A 16,841-nucleotide genomic window follows, 5' to 3' on the forward strand; every position below is an offset into this window, starting at 1 on the left:
TTTGGGCCACAGGCTCCGGCCCAGAGGGCGGGGTGTGCAGAGCAGTTCATGCTCCTGGACCATGGACCCTCACTTTCTGTCTGCATGGGTTTTCATCTGCATCCCTAATGTCATATGGAGAGTTTTGTGGGGTTTTTTTTGTTTTGTTTTGTTTTGACCAGTTTTGATAAATAATAGTCGGTGAATGTGGAGGACATACGAGTCTGCGAACAGCACCCTCTTACCCTGATACAGATGACATGTCTCAGTCTCATCAAACGTGGCTTAGGTGCCTTTGGGCAGATAGTTATTCCTAAACTCCTGTTATAGAGAAATTCTGGAACCGACAGTGGCTTCACCCCACCCCTAATTCTTTCTGTTTGCCCGCCCTCATCCCCAAATGTCTTCCTCGTGGCCCCTGGAATGCCCTTCCCAAAGGAGGCTCCAGGTACTGCCAGTGATTTGGGAGTAAGGGTGCAAGAAACTGCTTAGGCTTAGGCTGGGGGCTGTCTGGGGGGCAGGGGGCTGCGTAGAAACTACTATACATACACGCCCACATACACACCTTTCCCTCAACTCCCCTCTTCACTCCTCCCCACCTACCACCTCTGCTCCAGCCTCGCCTGGAGACCTCAGAGCTTTATGGGGCTCTAGAAAGCACATGGGGCATCTGGGAGTGGAGGGGTGCTGGGCGAGGCCGTGGAGTTCAGACCTTGTCTCTGAGCTCTCCACCGGTGGCCCCAGGGCTGGGCTGCTTACAGGTTCTGCACCAGCTTTTAGGCTTTATCTCCCATAAGCAGCCCAGAATACATTTTTTTTTCAACTCAGACCAACTCAGTATCAGGGTCTCGAAGAAGTAGGACATTGTGTGGAAGCACTTTGATAGAGCAAAGCGTCTGAAGGTGTGGCCTTGCCTCTGCTGGTAAGAAGAGGGGGGCCCAGGGATGGGAGGGGGCTTAGAGCAGCCAGAGGGAGGCAGATGGCCTTGTAGGGTCCTCACGGGGGAGGCAGTTCTGCTCTTCAAGGGAGAGCCTGGGGGCTCCAGTTCTGGCTTTGCCTGTTGTCTGGTTTTATTTGTTCACGCTCCTGCAGGTTTTCACGGGAGCTGAATTCCTGGCCGAAAGACAGACTGAGCCGTGAGTGGAGGGGAAGCTCATAGACTGGGAGGAGAAGTCAGCTCAAATTCTCACTTGTGACTTAGTGTGCACCCGTGGCAAGAGCATTCAGTCGCTTTGGGCCTCAGTTTCTCCATCTCTAAAACGGGGGAAAATCCGGACAAATGCTCAAAAAGTGATAATACGTGTTGCCTCGTGGGAAGGACACTGGGGACAGGGCTAGGAGAGCGCCTTTTCTCTCATTCCTTCAGTACTGCTCTGAAGGCTGGATCACATGAACAGACCTTCCGAAGGAAACTACTAGTAGTGACTACCTGCCTCACGGGGCCCTTAGGTCAAAACAGACAATGCATGTGAGCACGCTCCTAGGCTGTTAGGAACTGTACAGATATTTAGAGTCATAATCGGTATCATTCCAGGCAGATGTGGGGACTTAGCAAAAGACGCCACGCCTTAGTTCTGCCTGGTAGTCAAAGTGGCCTGGAATTCTTGGGGGATGGGCTCTCATGCTGGGAGGTCTTCCTGCCTCCACCCCACCCTGGATGGATGCACCCCACACCCCCCCCCCCCCCAGGCAGCTCTTTCACCGGGCTGTGCAGTGTGGGCAACCCAGATCCCCTTCTCGCCCAGATGACCCCTGGTGTTCAAGGGCTAGCCGAGCATGTCCGCCCTGCTGAGCAAGTTCCGACAAGCACATTCCATCCTTGCCAGGAGGCCTTGGGGCCCAGGCGGCCTGGTGGGAGCTGAGGGAGTGGTACCTGCATCTGTGACTGCCCTTCAAGTGACCCTGGGTTGGGGGTGGGGAGGTTGATATGGAATTTGCGTGAGTCTCCCTTGGGTTGTGTATGGGGTCACCGTACTGAAAGCAATGCTGTGGGCATATTGTTCTTTGTACCTGGAGAAGCCGACAGAATTTACAGCAACTCTTTCCATCAATAAAATTTGCTATTTGAATTACTTTTCCTGAAGTTACATATGGATTTCATTTCCAGAAATGTTAGTTAAGTAACTACTATGGGATCGACTTGGTGCTGGGGGAGCACAGATGTGTACGGAGGTTCCTACCCTGGAGAGGTCAGGGAACAGAGTCCATGCAAGGCCCTGCCCCCCACAACCGCGGGCCCCTCCCTTCACAGCTGGGAAGGTAATGATCACACTGACTTCATCACCCCGCAGCCTCGCTGTGAAAGTCAAACAGCAATATGCATAGGAGTTCTTTATAAACTGAAAATGCTCTTCCAAGTGTAATTTTCAAAAATAATAAAGGCAGTTAGAGGCTAAAGTAAATATCAGGAAATGCCAATGTGCACACACCACTAGGAGAGAGTGGGATCAATGTTGGCTTGGGTCTGAAGGGGGGGCCCCCTACACCCCAGAGTGGGAGGCTCTTGCTCGGGTGAGATGGCCTCGTCACAGGGAGGGTCTGATGGCTGGGTGCGGAGGGGACGTTGGGGTGAACTGGCTAGAAGGGGGAGCAAGAGTGCAGGTGAGAGGCCAGCACATACAGAAACCCCCCATGGAAAAGCAGGGAACCAGGTGGTACAGGCAGGGTTGGGGGGACTGCAGAGGGTTTTGAAGCTGAACATAGGTTCGCTGTAATGGGTGCCAGGGAGGCCCTGAAAGTGGGGGAACAGAGGAGACACAGTGGCGTCGGAGTTTCAGAAGACACAGGCTCCTAACCCGCTCCCTCTCTTCATTCGAAGTGTGCAGCGGCCAGAGCCCCAGAGCCGAGGCTTGATGCTGGAGTCAGCCCCACCCTGGGCTCGTGGACAGTCTGCCCTCACCAGCCAGGCTCAGCAATCACAAACATTACAATTAAAAAAAAAGGTTTATTAATAGCCTACTTTACTTCTTGCACAAAATCTGATTATGAACTGAAATGAAATATCACCAAACCCACCGGAAAGAAACTACTATTTATCTCGCGATCCCTTGGGAATGCGGGCGGGGGATAAAACCCTAATGCGATCACTTCTCCAGTCCGAGAACTGATGCCCAAATGGGCTCGCGTTTATTTATGATGGGGAAGTCCTATCAAAGACCTTGCACTTAGAACTCATTTTAATTTCTTAAGGGCTTCTGCAAACATTTCTTTACTCAATCTACAGTAATGCGAGGAGAGGAGGAATTTCTTGCCCTATTTCACAGATGAATGAACTAAGGAGCAGAAACGTGTTCAAAATTTGTTGAAAATTGCAAAGCTGGTTAGCAGCCGAGGGCAGACAGGGGTGCAGTCTTCTGGTTTCCCAGTGTGATGTCTTTGCTGCGCTCATTCCTACAAAGCCACAAGAGAGGGGCAGACGATGGCAACCTTTTGCAGTTTGCTTTCTCACACTCCCTGAGATTTGTGGTCCCTCTCTTGCTGTGGGGCCTCAACAAGCTTCTCTCTCTGGAACCCCCAGCCCTCTCCCAGTCCTACTCCAACCATGACCACCAAATCTCCTGGTTTCTAGTCACTGAAGTCTCAGAGACATATGGTTCCCCTTGGAAAGCATTCCATGACCTCATGAAGGTGAGAGCTCCCACCCATCACCCCTCACTATTCGCATGCTTCTAACCATAGCCCATACCTGCTTTCGGCTACTTATTGATTTAATCATCTTTCCTCTTTCTAGACAGAATCTATTTCTATCGCAGCATCTGGGACATGTTTGCTCTTGGAAAATATTTGCCGAATTAATGAATGGACATTTTTATAGGTGAGAAAACAGACTCATGGAAGTTAAACACCCAAGGTCTCATAGATGATGAAGGATGATGTGGTAATTCTTCTTCCCCCAAATATCCGGTGTGTTCCTCTCTGCTTTACTGGTTTCTGGGTTCACACACAGCACTGTGGTCAGATGGAAGAAGATACCCCGAAGAAAATCCACCAATTGGATTTTCAATAGTCTGGGTCTGGAGAAGGCTTTCAACCTGAGCTCAGAGTGTGCTTACAGGCTGGACACTCCTGGGCATTCCAGAGTATCGGCACACGCTGCAGGCCTCTTTGGGTGACTGGCTATTTCTGAATCTCCAGGTGGGCCAACAGCACCAAGAAACTGAGATGACGGCCATGAGAGCTTGCTTCCAAAGATCGTTGGGCCAAAATGGAGATTGCACTTGACTGCACAGGGTGCCATATTGAATGTTATGACCTACCACTGTGGTCTTCAAAAGCCCTGGTTAGGTGTCTTTCTGACACATTTTGGTGTTCATGAATTGGTATCATTTCATTTGGTAATTTCTGGTTGCCAGGCTGACAGAGTAGAGAGTATGCGTGTGAGGAGCACTCCCTGTGTACATCACGGTTATTACTGCAAAGGCTCTCTCTGTTTCTTCCTAGAGGGAGTGCTTCCCCTCGCTCGCTCTTCTCCGCCTTCCCCAAGCCTGAGATGTTGACACAATTGGGGCCGCCGGGGCTGAACTTCCATCTCCACTCTCTGCAGCACGGCCCCACACAATTCAATTCAATGCGCGTATGTTCAGTGGCCACCCTGTGCATGAGGACCTTCTCTCCTTTCTAGGCTTTTCCAGATCATGCTGCCTCTAAGAAGCAGAAACCCGCTAACGACCTGGATAAGGAATTCCAAGCTGAACTAAAGATGTGGACCCTGAACTCCAGGAATTTATTTTTTGTTGGGGAAGTGGGGGAGCGTAGAAGAAGAACCACGAAGCAGGGCTAGTTACGTGTCCTAAGGGAAAGGCAAACAAGTGGTTATGGATGTAGCAGCGAGGAGGAAGCGGTTAATTCCATGAGAGAGGCAGGCAAGGCTTCAAGGAAGGTGTGATTGGGGTTGGCGTCTGCAGGGAGAGCAGGGTGATTACATGCAGTGGGGATGGGAATAAAGGCATTCCAGCTGCTCGAGAAAGCACAGCAGGCTCAGAGAGAGACTCCAATCAAGGTGGCCCAGATCTGGAGCCTTGCAACCTTCCACCGTTACCATGGCAACACGCAAACACCACACTCCGGCCCTGCCCCCCCTTAGCGTGTCTCCCCACTCCGGGCTCTAGGGCTCTAACCCCGCCATTCCAGGGAGCTGCCTGGCCCAGGGCCCCAGGGCGAGGGTTCCTCGGTGTTGTGGCCTGAGGGGGAGGCCTGCGACAGGGAAACTTTCTCTCCTGTCCCAGGCCTCCTGACCTATTACGACTGGAAGGCCCGTGGGCAGGGCTGGGAGTGGCTGGTGATGCGCGCGGGGGCCCAAGGCCCTTCAGAGGGTGTTCTCCATGTTCGCCCTTGAAGGCAGATGATTGTGTAAGACGAATAAAGTCGGGCCTCCTTCTCTCCCCACTCCAGCCACACTTTATTCCTCTCTATATTCTTAAATGTGGTACTAATCCCAATTTCAAATCTGGGGTCACAAGGGTAAACAAAGCCAGTTGCAGTTGGCACAAGTTCAAAGGGATCTCTCTCTCTCTCCACACACACACACACACACACACACACACACACACACACACACACATACACTCACTCAGTAGTTAGCCCACCCATGCAGCAATACCGCTAATGTTTAGCACAAGGTCTGTGGAAACCAAATGAGATATTTGCCCAAGAGGGGCAAAACCTACGTCAGAGGCTGCGAGCGGGAAGCCCGTGAGGTAGGTGTGACCAGTGACCAGCGGCCAGACTGTGTTTGATCTGTGGCTTTCTAATTCCACAGCACATCCTCCCCATACCCCCCTTCCACCTGTGTTACTCTTTTAGGGGTGGGGGTCGAAGCCTGCCCTCTCCTCCATTCACTGGCTCCCTGACAGCAGAGAGTTCCGCCCGTAAAATGAGGGTAAGAAGAGACTTGGCATCACAGGGCTGCTGTGGAAATCAGATGAGCTGAATAATCTGTATAATGTGGCAAAACCGTGCCTGGCACAGAGTAGATGTTCAATAAATGTTAGCTTTGTCCACCGGCCCCCAGCATCCGGGCTTGCGAGCCCTGCAACAATTAGACGGTGAGGAGCTCAAGGGTGCGAAGGGATGCAGAGGCGACATGCTTAACGTGGAAAGGCGCCTCTTGTTACTTCCGGCAGAGCCAGTGAGGAATGCTCTGGCCTGTGGAACCCTAGCGAAGACGGGCCTGTGTGCAGCCCCTAGTGGCTGGGGTGAGAGAAGGAGGATTTGGTGGCCTGGGGGCTTTCTCTGGAATTGTGGTTTATAGAGAGATCACCATGGTTGGAAATTTCGTCCGCACTCTCCTGCCTCCCCTCCTTGATGAGAGAGAGGTTACCTGTGCCTACAGTTCCACTTGACTGCAAGCTACTGGAGAGCTTCTCCTCCAGGAATCCCCCTTGCTTCGTGCTGGCACACAGAAGATGCTCAACCCCGAGCCCGCCTCTTACATGCACTTTGCAGAGGCCTCTGCTGGGCCAGGTCACGGGCGGTATAACGCGTCGGGCTGCAGCAGGGGGAGGGTCTAGGGCTGGGCCTGTGCAGAACAAGGAGGTCTTGCAGTGGGTCGTGTTTTCACACTTGGGGAGTGAAGCAGCAGTTTCTGGCTTAGGCAAGTCGGTCAGAGCCTGGAGAGCCAGCTGACCAGGGATGAAGTGGGTATCGGGGATGTGGGGAGTGGCACAGTCCGCAGCCTGGGCGGTGGCCCATGCGAGCAGAGATCCCGGGACAGACTCTCATCCCAGGGAAGACGCTGCGGCTCATAGCCATGCGTGAGAGGGACGGGATTTGCTCCCAGGTGTTTACAGCCTCCAGGTGGAAGGTGAAATCTGTGCCTGCCTGCTGTTTGGTTTGGTTTTTTAAATTCCCCGTAGCTTCAAGCACCGCGTCAAACACACAAGAAGTTTTTAAGAAGTGCGTATGAAAATGCAGCCCGGAGTCACGTTGCGGCAGCTTCTGCCTTCTAGGGCGAGGCCTCCAGGCCTCCTAAGAATTTTTACAATTCTCCTTTTGCAAACAGGAGCCGGAGGTGGCTGACCGAAGGCAAGCCACAGCAGCCAGATAGCACGGATGGTCCCTGGTGCCGCGGAGCAGGAATTACCAGCTGGGGAGACAGACCTTCCCACGAAGCTACTGTGTCCCGTCCGTGCCTGCCGGCTGCGTGAACGGCCTCAGACACAGCGCAGCCCTGAGCGAGGAGGCACTGAAGCAGCAGGACGATCTCGAGATGGACGCAGAGGTTACGGCTTTAGAAAGTGGTTTACCAGGTCACGTCATTTCTTCCTTACACTCCCATGTGACCCTAGGGCCTCCTGACCGGGGCACGCCCAGATCTCCGCCTGAAGTCCTTTGCACGACCTCCCGCTCCTCTCCCCCGCCTTCTTGCCCCTCTTCTCTTGTCTTCTCATGGACATGGAGCCTGTGCAGATGCAGAGAGAACCACAAAGGCCATTCTAGGCCCTTCCTCATCTTCTTCCCCTGATCCCTGGGTCATCTTTGAATTGAGAAAGCCTACGAGTTGGAACGTAGCCCGAGGCATTGGAGTCATGTAACAGTGTGGCAGGGGCTGGAAGTTCTTCCTGTTGAAGCACACATGTCTATTCACCTGTTTTAATGAGCAGCTACCAGGGGCCAGGCCCTGCGCTCAGGGAATATAATCATGAAGTCGTGCTGCCAACGGGTGACGGGGGACAGCCATATCTTACCAATGGTCAGAGAAGTTTATACATAAAGTCGTACACTTTGATTTGATCTCCTCTGGGAAGCCTGTCCCCCGGAGCTGGGCTAAGTGGTCTTCCTCTGGTCCCGGGGTCCCTGTTGTGACCCCTCTCCTAGCATCAATTACACTGTGTTATAATTGTCTCTTTATCCACCTACCAAAATTGACTGTGAGCTCCTGATTCACTATTGGCAGGGAAACTGCAGAGTTTCTGTGTGGGAGAGGCTAATGGGTAACACTCTGGAGCCAGGGGAAGAGCACTTAGCTCTTGGGAGAGAGCTCAGTTTTCTCATCTGTAAAGCAGGCCTAACAGTTGAGCTGTCCTGACCACTGAGTGCGAGGAAGGAGGTGAAGTGCTCCACGCCGTGCCCGGAGTGATGTAGACTGTTCTCCAGAGACGGTACTGTTGTTAACTGTTCCTTCCTCCTCAGTTACGCCAAGAAGAGTTCATAGTTTATCCAAATATTTTCTTTCTCAAGCATCCAAATATCCTCATCTCCAGGACAACAAGGAGCAGGATTTGCTATCCCTCATTGAAGCATAAGATCAAAGGCCACAAGTCAAGAGACTAGGGATGGGTAAGTATGCTTACTTAATATGCATATTCCCATCAAGAAAGGATGTTGATAAAAATGTGGGAAAAAGGAAACACAGTTTGGCAGTTCCTCAAAATGTCGAACATAAAATAACCATATGCCCAGCAATTCCACTCCTGGGTATGGACCCCAAACAACAGAAAACAGGTGCTCAAACCCATCCTTGATCTTGCTTGTTCACAACAGCCAAAAGACAGAAACAACCCGAATGTCTCTCCACAAATGAATAAACAAACAGATGTCGACACACAATGGAATAGTACTCAGCCACGAAAAAGCACGGAGCACCAACACAGGCTACAACGTGGATGAATGTGGAAAACATGTTATTGAAAGAAGCCAGACACAGAAGGCCGCATCCTGTAGGATTTCATTTATATGCAATATCTAGAATCGCTCTATCTATAGAGATAGGATACAGATTTGTGGTTGCCAGGGGCTGGGAAGACGGAGCATTAGGGAGTAACTGCTTAGTGGGAACTGGGGCTGATTTCAGAATGATGGAAATATTCTGGAACTAGACAGAGGTGGTGGTCACACAACATCACGAATGTCCTAAGTGCTGCTGAATTGTTCACTTTAAAATGGTTAGGATTGGGGCATCTGCGTGGCTCAGCAGGTTAAGCGTCTGACTCTTGATTTCTCCTCAGGTCATGATCTCGGGGTCTTGAGATGGAGCCGGGCGTTGGGCTCCGTGCTCAGTGTGGAGTCTGCTTAAGATTCTCCCTGTCCCTCTCCCGCTGCCCCTCCCCCCATTTGCATGCACTCTCTCTTTCTCTCTCAAAAAAAGTTAAATTTATGTGATCTGAACTTCACCTTCCAAAAAAAAGTGGGAAGAGATAATGTAAAATTTCTCGAAAGCTAAAAGATGGTAAATGGAAAAAAAAGGTATAGTTTCTATTGGTAATTAAGAAGTGTAAAATGGCATTGGTTGTTCCTCTTAGTGCATATTTATTCATTCACTGCAATACCGAATGTTGAATGACCACATATTTTAATGGTTTAAGTATTCGTTATTGAAGGATTAATTTTTTTTTTTAAAGATTTTATTTATTTATTCGACAGAGATAGAGACAGCCAGCGAGAGAGGGAACACAAGCAGGGGGAGTGGGAGAGGAAGAAGCAGGCTCCCAGTGGAGGAGCCCGATGTGGGGCTCGATCCCATAACGCCGGGATCCCGCCCTGAGCCGAAGGCAGACGCTTAACCGCTGTGCCACCCAGGTGCCCCAGGATTAATATTTTTTAAACCACTGAAAACTTATTCTTGGAAAATGTCAGTCAGGACGTCAGACCTCCTTCCCCATGTGGCACATGCTCTGTGACTGTGTGTCCCGTTCCCTTACCCCAGACAGGGCGGGGGAGATGTAGTTTCTCTGTCTGGAAGTGAAATATTCTTTCCATGGCAGGCTGTAAAAATCCGTGCCATTCATCCATTGCAAACACAGTAAAAAGCAGCGTTTCCTCAGAGGGGTCAATAATATCCTTGCGCAAAGCTACCAACAGCATGGTAGTTGGAAATCACCAAGTATCCCAAGGCACTCGGCACATCATTGCCTTCCTTCTGAATCAGAGAAGGCCATTGGGCCAAATCTCCTGCAGGCCAGGAACTGAGTTTCTCATTTGGAAAGCAGGAGAGCTCTGAGCAGGGCATGTCTGGATGGTGTGGTGTGCAAATGGGCCGCCCTCTCCCAGAGGCCGTCTCATTATGGCACAGAGTGGGTCACCCAGGCAGTGAGCCTGGGGGTTTTACTCTAGACCACTGCCGTGCTGTGCTGGCCACCGCTACTCCGCAGATGCTGGACCCTGGGGGGTGGGAGGGAAAGTTTCAGGTCGGGAGTGGAAGGTAGAGAGAGGGCGGAGGCTGTAAACCTCAGTCGTTTACAAGAAACGGGCTTGACAGATGGGTAAGTCTGCAGGGCTGGCCTTAAAAGTGGTGTGTTGCCTTTCAGCGTTGCCACTTCTCTGTCCCATAACGTTGAATAAATAATTGTGTTCATAAAGCAACCTGGCGGGGGGGGGCAGCATGGCTGTCAGATCGCATGCCTCAAATTCTTAGCACCACTGTTCAACAAATGGCTATCGAGAGCCTAGCATGCACACTACAAATGTGAGGGAGCCAACAAAGGTTGGCTGAACGTGTGTTCTCGCCCAGTCCCAAATCATCGGGAAAGTGATTCTGCCCTCTGTTAGTGCCTGGGGAATTTTAGGCCACTGTGCACAGCGGGGCCCGATGGAGCCTCCAGGCTATGGCAGGGGGCTTTACAGCAGAAGGGCTTCTGAAAGCCCATACTTGGTCCCCCCATACTGCAGAAGGTGCTAGAATTAGAAACTAAGGCCAGAAGGACAGAGACTCAGGATCTCACTCGGGTTGGGGAGAGAAAAGCAAGCTTCCAACTTGCACTGAAGCTTTCTCTTCTCTGTGTACGGCGGCCACGGTCACAGGTCATGCAGGCTAAGACACAGCCTGCCCCCTGTGTGTCATTCTGTGCGCAGAACACTACAGCTAATAGAATTCTGCAGTTTCCACTGCTTCTTTCACTGACCTTAACCCCCAGCCTCTGCACCCACCTCCACACCTGTGTCCTGGGTTCTCAGGACAACTTGAAGACTGAAAGTACTATAACCTGCAACTATCCTTATTGCTGTTATATTTTTTTTCCCTTTCTTCTGCCAGTTTTCTTTTACGACTTGCTTGGAAAACTAGAGAAGTTGCTGATGGGCTTTCCTTAAGCCTATCCAGCTTGAAATCAGGAGTGTATCTGAGGAGAACAAAAGTCAACTGAAAAACATCCTGGGGGGACGAAATTGTAGACAGTTAAGAGCAAAGGCAAGTCTGTGATGGCTTACAAACAACCATCTGCAATTTTGACCAAGAAATACAGCAATGATTAGGTTTTCTTTCATTTCTTAGCAACAAGCTCCAAGGAGCAGCTCGCTTGCAATCGTGAGAGCAAGTCTCTTGCCAGGGGCCGGGATTTGGTTTGGATACTGCCATGGCCCCTTGGGAGTTGCCCTGAGAAAGAAATGTCGTGTTTGTGGGAGGTTCGTTTTGGAACTCAGCTGTGGGGAGGCCCGCTCACGTCCCCAGGTGGTGCTCTGCTCAGATGGCTCGGGCAGTGCGGGTGGAAAAGTCAGAAACTGAAGCTGGTCTGTGGCCCTGGGGATCGCCCTTCAAAGAATTGGCTGTTGATTTTCCTCTTGTTGCATGGAAAGGGAAAAAGTCTAGCTGCCACTGTTTTCTCCCTCTTACAGTGCCTGTGATGAGTCTCCTGAGCTCCTGTTACTCACCTGGAGCCTTTCTCATGGACACTAAAAGGGTTTTGGTTAATTAAGGCACCCAGTGCTATCTCCTTTTTTGAGGGGTATTTGGGAATTTTAATTTTTTAAAGATTTTTTTTTATTTATTAGAGAGAGAGAGAGAAGAGGGGCAGAGGAGGGAGGGGGACAGGGAAAGGGAGAGAATCTCAAGCAGACTCCATGATGAGCACAGAGCCTGACGCTGGGCTTGATCTCAGGACCCTGAGATCCTGACCTGAGCTGAAACCAAGAGTCGGATGCTTAACTGACTAAGCCACCCAGGTGCCCTGGTATTTGGGAATTTTTGAGAAGTTTCAGGACAGAAGTTGAGGAAACAGAAGGGATGGGTGTGGTATGGAGATTGCCTTAAAGAGGAGACCTGCCCCCTTCTCTGGAAGATCTGCTCCTGGTTTTCCCTGGAGGCCACTCGGGGAAGGCTCAGCCTTCAAGTGCCGTCTTTTCATTTCACATCTCTGCCAGTGTCTGAGTGCCTGTGTGTGTCCTCGTGTCTGAGGTACAGACGGTGCAGGTGATAGAAACCCTAGAAGTGTCTGCCATTTCTGAGCGGAGAGCGACAGAGCTTGGGTTCTGGTCTCTCCCTTCCTCAGCCGCTGAGCCGGGACACACTTCACCTCTCTGAACATGAGTTCGCTCATCTGTGAAGTGACGGGCGGGGCTGGCTCATTTCTAGGTGTTTTTCCACTTGAAGTCTGTGAGCCTGTGGTTATTTCCTTTTGCTCATCAGTAGCCAGCCCTTATCAGAAGTCTGTTTAGTCGAAAGCTTGGGTGTCGGCTTCAAATTTGAGCTTCACGGGGGTTGGACTATGTCAGGCTTCCTTGGTTGGGACAGAAGAAGACCACAGATCCACTCAAGCCATCAACTGAGGCTCAGATTCAGGGCCAGTGCTGGCTTAACCAGCACCTTGGTGACCATTAGGAAAAAAGCATCCCCTCTGAGTGGACTCGGTGCAACTGGGGTTGGGTCCACGTCCTGACAAGTGGAATACTGGCTGCTTTCAGCCACGAGCTCCCAGGAGTCCTCGTGCTGTACAAGAGCTGCGAAAATATTAGCAGAGCATTCACTTCTTGGGCTCTGACTACTGGAGGTAAGGAGTAAAAGAAGTGGCCAGAATAGATGCATGCCATTGATATGACGGAAGGAGACTTTTATAATACAGCTAAAAAGCTGCAAGACCGGGCCTAAGATACTCCCCAGATCCTACACGTACACAGTGCATCTGAGCTGGTAGCTTCAAGAGGAAAGATTAGTAAGAATAATAAAACAACTTACATTTTTATAGAAAGTTGCAGTTTACAGAGCACATTCAAAGTTTCTTTTTCAATTTGGTTCTAACTATTGCCCTAGAGAGTAACAACTATACCCCCTTTATAAAGATTTTTATTTATTTATTTGAGAAAAAGAGATTGAAAGAGAGCACGAGCAGGGGGAGGGGCAGAGGGAGAAGCAGGCTCCCCGCTGAGCAGGGAGCCCAACGCAGGGCTCGATCTTAGGACTCCTGGGATCATGACCTGAGCCGAAGGCAGATGCTTAGCCAACTGAGTCATGCAGGCGCCCCCAAATGTCCCCATTTTCATGTAAGGGAGATGAAGCTGAGAGATTCAAAGACTTGTCCAAGGTCAGCTAATAAGTGGTCAAGGCAAAAATTGAAGCCATGTATGTCTAGTTCCAAGTTCAAGGTTTTTTTTTCCTTCCATACTGGCTCACATAATTTCCTGACCTGGGCCATAGTAGCCAGACCTAAAGTACTGGTCTATCAGGGTTTTGAATTTGTCTGAGAAAGTCATCCTTCTTGTTCTAATGTTGGTAGGGCTCACCCATACAGATACAATTACTAGACTTGGGGTATGAGTTCTGGAGAGGTCTTGGCAGCTCTTACAGTTGAACTAAATTATGCATTTCTCATACGGTGAAGTGATTCCTGGGGATTCACCCGTTTGGTTAAATGCATCTGTACTGCCTGTGTGCCATTAATGCAGGATACCCTCCAACATTTTAGGTCTCACCCGCAAGGCACCCTGGGAAGGCCTTGGAAGTCTAGAGAGAGTCACTGGGGAGTCACCATGTGGCATGAAAATAATATCTCTAGGCAAGTCAGTATTGACCAAATCCAAGACTCTTCAGTGTTAACATGGTCTCACTGATAGTGTTATTAACAGGCTCCTTCATCCACCGTCAACATTGCTTTTATGCACATCGTTTCGGAGAGTTAAATTGGAGCCCCCTCCATCTGTCCCTGAACTCCAGACCTGAATATCCACCACCTACCATGTGTCTCCGCCTGGGCATCTCCTGGGCACATCTAACCTAAATGTGTGTAACGTGTTAATCGACGCCACTGCCCGCAATCCACTTCCCAAGCCCACTGCTCCCTTAGTTCATATGATTTCCATTCTGGACATCGCAGTGCATCATCCCCCATCCCCAGCGCCACACCTTATAATCATCCTCTGTTCCGTTCACTCCTCCCTTAGAGCATTCACTTGGCCAGGAGACGGACTTTGACTCTACTTCCTAAATACCACTAACATCCATTCCCTTTCCTTCGTTTCCACTGTCATGATCTTAGTGGAGGTCCTCCTTATCTCTGCTTCCCATCTCTCCAAGCCAGTTTCCATCTGGCCACTAGTTCTCACTCCAAAGACAAATCTGACCACACCCTTTTCCTGCTTAACCACCAAAAATGACTTCCTTAGTAGAGTACTGTTACCCCATTACTTGCGGTTCTCCCATCGTGCCTTTGACTTTGCATATACTCTTTCCTCTGCCTGAAATGCCCTTTCCCTAATTATTTCCTAATCATTTCCAACACCTTTCTCATCCATCATTCCTGCAGTGTTGACTTCCAGATAATTCCGGGGGAGTTTATCACTCCCTCCTTTGGGTCATTTCAGTGCTCCATTGCTACTGCAACTATAATGTGTATTCTTCTTCTTCTTTTTTTTAAAGATTTATTTCTTTATTTGAGAGAGAGAGAGTGCGCGCATGGGGGGAGGGGCAGAGGGAGAGAGAGAATCCTGAAGCAGACTCCCTGCTGAGCACGGAGCCCATTGCAGGACTCAGTCCCAGGACCCTGAGATCACGACCTGAGCCAAAATCAGGAGCCGGCCATTTTACCCGACTGAACCACCCAGGCGCCTCAAGTATAATGTGTATTATTCTGAACTATAGTTTGTTTCTGTATCTTGTGTCATTTATCAGATTGTGGGGCCTCCAAAGCAGAAACGATCTCATTATCTTTGGATTCCAAGGACCTGGCATGCTGCCCAGCACACAGTAGGTATAGTAACTATTGTATGAATGGATGAAGTCAGTAACTTAGCTTGGTGAGTGTTTATTATTCTCTCGAGTTTAGTATTCAGAGAAAAGGGCAGAAGTCATTCTCTCTTTATTCTACAGGCTAAATATTGACAAAGTATGGAGGCGGGAGAAACATTTGTTTTGTCCTGTATTTCTTTCCTAGATTGTATCTTGGGTGGGAATGGGGAGGCAGAATTTCAGAGGAAATGAAGGACTCAATCAGATTTCCCTGCACAGCTGCCTTGCTAGCCCAGCACTGGGCAAAGGGAAGGTACATCAGAGTAGGAAGTTGATGGTAAGACCCTTGCTAAGTTCTTTGGAACTTGACAAATGACGCATCGATGGTACTTTTCAGACCTGTTCCTTATAACTCAAGGCTCTCCCATTATTCATCCGGACTTCAAAACGAGGGTTCCTTAAAATTAGCTTCAGATTCTTACAAACTTTAGCTGAGTGAATGAAATGCACCCGCTTTGAAGGAAGGTGCTTCTGAGGAAGGAGTGATCTTCTCAAGCACACTATCCCTCCCCTTCCTCATTGAACAGAATCCCTGAAACAGTCCTGCAAGGTAGCTAGCACGCTGGCTGCCAGCAGCCTCCGTAAAATTAGGGCAGTGCGCCTCTGGGTTGGTTTCCCTTTCGGTTAGGCAGGACATGTGTTCAAACTAGCTAACGCGTATAGTTTAACTCAATTATTACACAATGTATTCTGGGAAGCTCTTAGAAATACTAGAGAAACAGGTCTTTTTGTGTCCTCTACTCTACCTTCATGGGTGAGCTGGGGGTGGGGCTGGGAGTGAGCCCATTTAGAGACCCAAAAAAATTAGGAAGCAATCTGTGTCACAGTAAATCCCCTGGAGGCTCAGAGGCTAGCAGACAGGTTCCCATTCCACCCCTGGCTCCGGGCCATATTTTCGTTTCGGCTGGTTTCTTACCCCTGTTGAAAATTTAGCTTCACTTAGAAAAATTTAGAAACATCTACGACTGAGATGCTTTTTAGTGGGTCTCGGGCCTTGACTTTTTCAGTAGCAAACAGAATGTCCCGCTGTCCCAAAGCTCCTACCGGGCAGCACTGTCAACTGGACTAAGAGAACTCCACCCCCACCCTCCCACCCCCAACCCATGTGGACTCAGCCCAGAAGCAGATGTCAGCCTGCTGAGAATCCTCGCAAAGAAGGGAAACAAACTAGAACCAGAATCCTGAAGGGCCAAGACGCTATTTAGAAACCATCCTTAAATCTCACTTATCTCTGGGACTGGTCAATCCTTACAAAGAACGAAAGTGAGCTCGAAGTTCCCTTCCAAACAGAGGGCAACTTAACCCCCCCCCCCACACCTTAAAATGTATTAAAACACACACACACAGCTTAAGATATATTAACACACACGGCTTCAAGTGTAGTAAAACATACACACGCAGCTTAAAAAGTATTCACACACACACACACACACACACACACACACACACACACACACACAGTCTTGAGACTCACCTTTGGGTGCACCGGAGGGCTTCCTGCAGGCGCGGTGGCGCAGGGGACCCCGCGCGCTCGAGGCCCGTCTGACAGCGGCGGGTCCCGGGAGAGGTCCAGGTCCCGGTGCGGAAGCCCGCCCCCCGCGCGGAGCCGGGTGCCGAGAGGAGGGGTCAGCGGGGGCCGGGCGCCGCGCGTACCTGCCGCTCGCCCGGAGGAAGGCACCGTCTGCGCTCTCTGCCCTCCCGCGGGCCGACGCCTCGCATTTTTGAGGTTTCACTCCAACTCCGTCCTGCCCCTGATGTCAGAGACACGACTTCCTGAATCAGACTCGCCCTCTCTCCCGCCGCCTGGGCTCGGCCCCAGCTCCCCTCCCGGGCCCACAGACCGCCGGTGCCCTTGGACTCGGCGCCCCCGCCCCGACGCGCCCTGCTCCGGGTCTCCCGCCGCCCTCCGCCCCCGCCCCGCCGTGGCGGGCCG

General features: G+C 50.6%; 1 protein-coding gene across 1 annotated transcript in view; it reads right to left on the bottom strand.

The window, feature by feature from the left end:
* The window catches only part of KIAA0040 (KIAA0040 ortholog), a 35,575-nt gene extending 18,894 nt beyond the window's left edge, over positions 1–16,681 (bottom strand). The window contains exon 1 of the mRNA XM_008696632.2: positions 16,383–16,681. The gene's annotated coding sequence lies outside the window, so the exon portion shown is untranslated. The remainder of the gene's footprint in view (positions 1–16,382) is intronic.
* Positions 16,682–16,841: the final 160 nt, after the last annotated feature.

The sequence above is a fragment of the Ursus maritimus genome, unplaced genomic scaffold, assembly GCF_017311325.1.
Source record: "Ursus maritimus isolate PB19 unplaced genomic scaffold, ASM1731132v1 scaffold_2, whole genome shotgun sequence".
NCBI lineage: Eukaryota > Metazoa > Chordata > Mammalia > Carnivora > Ursidae > Ursus > Ursus maritimus.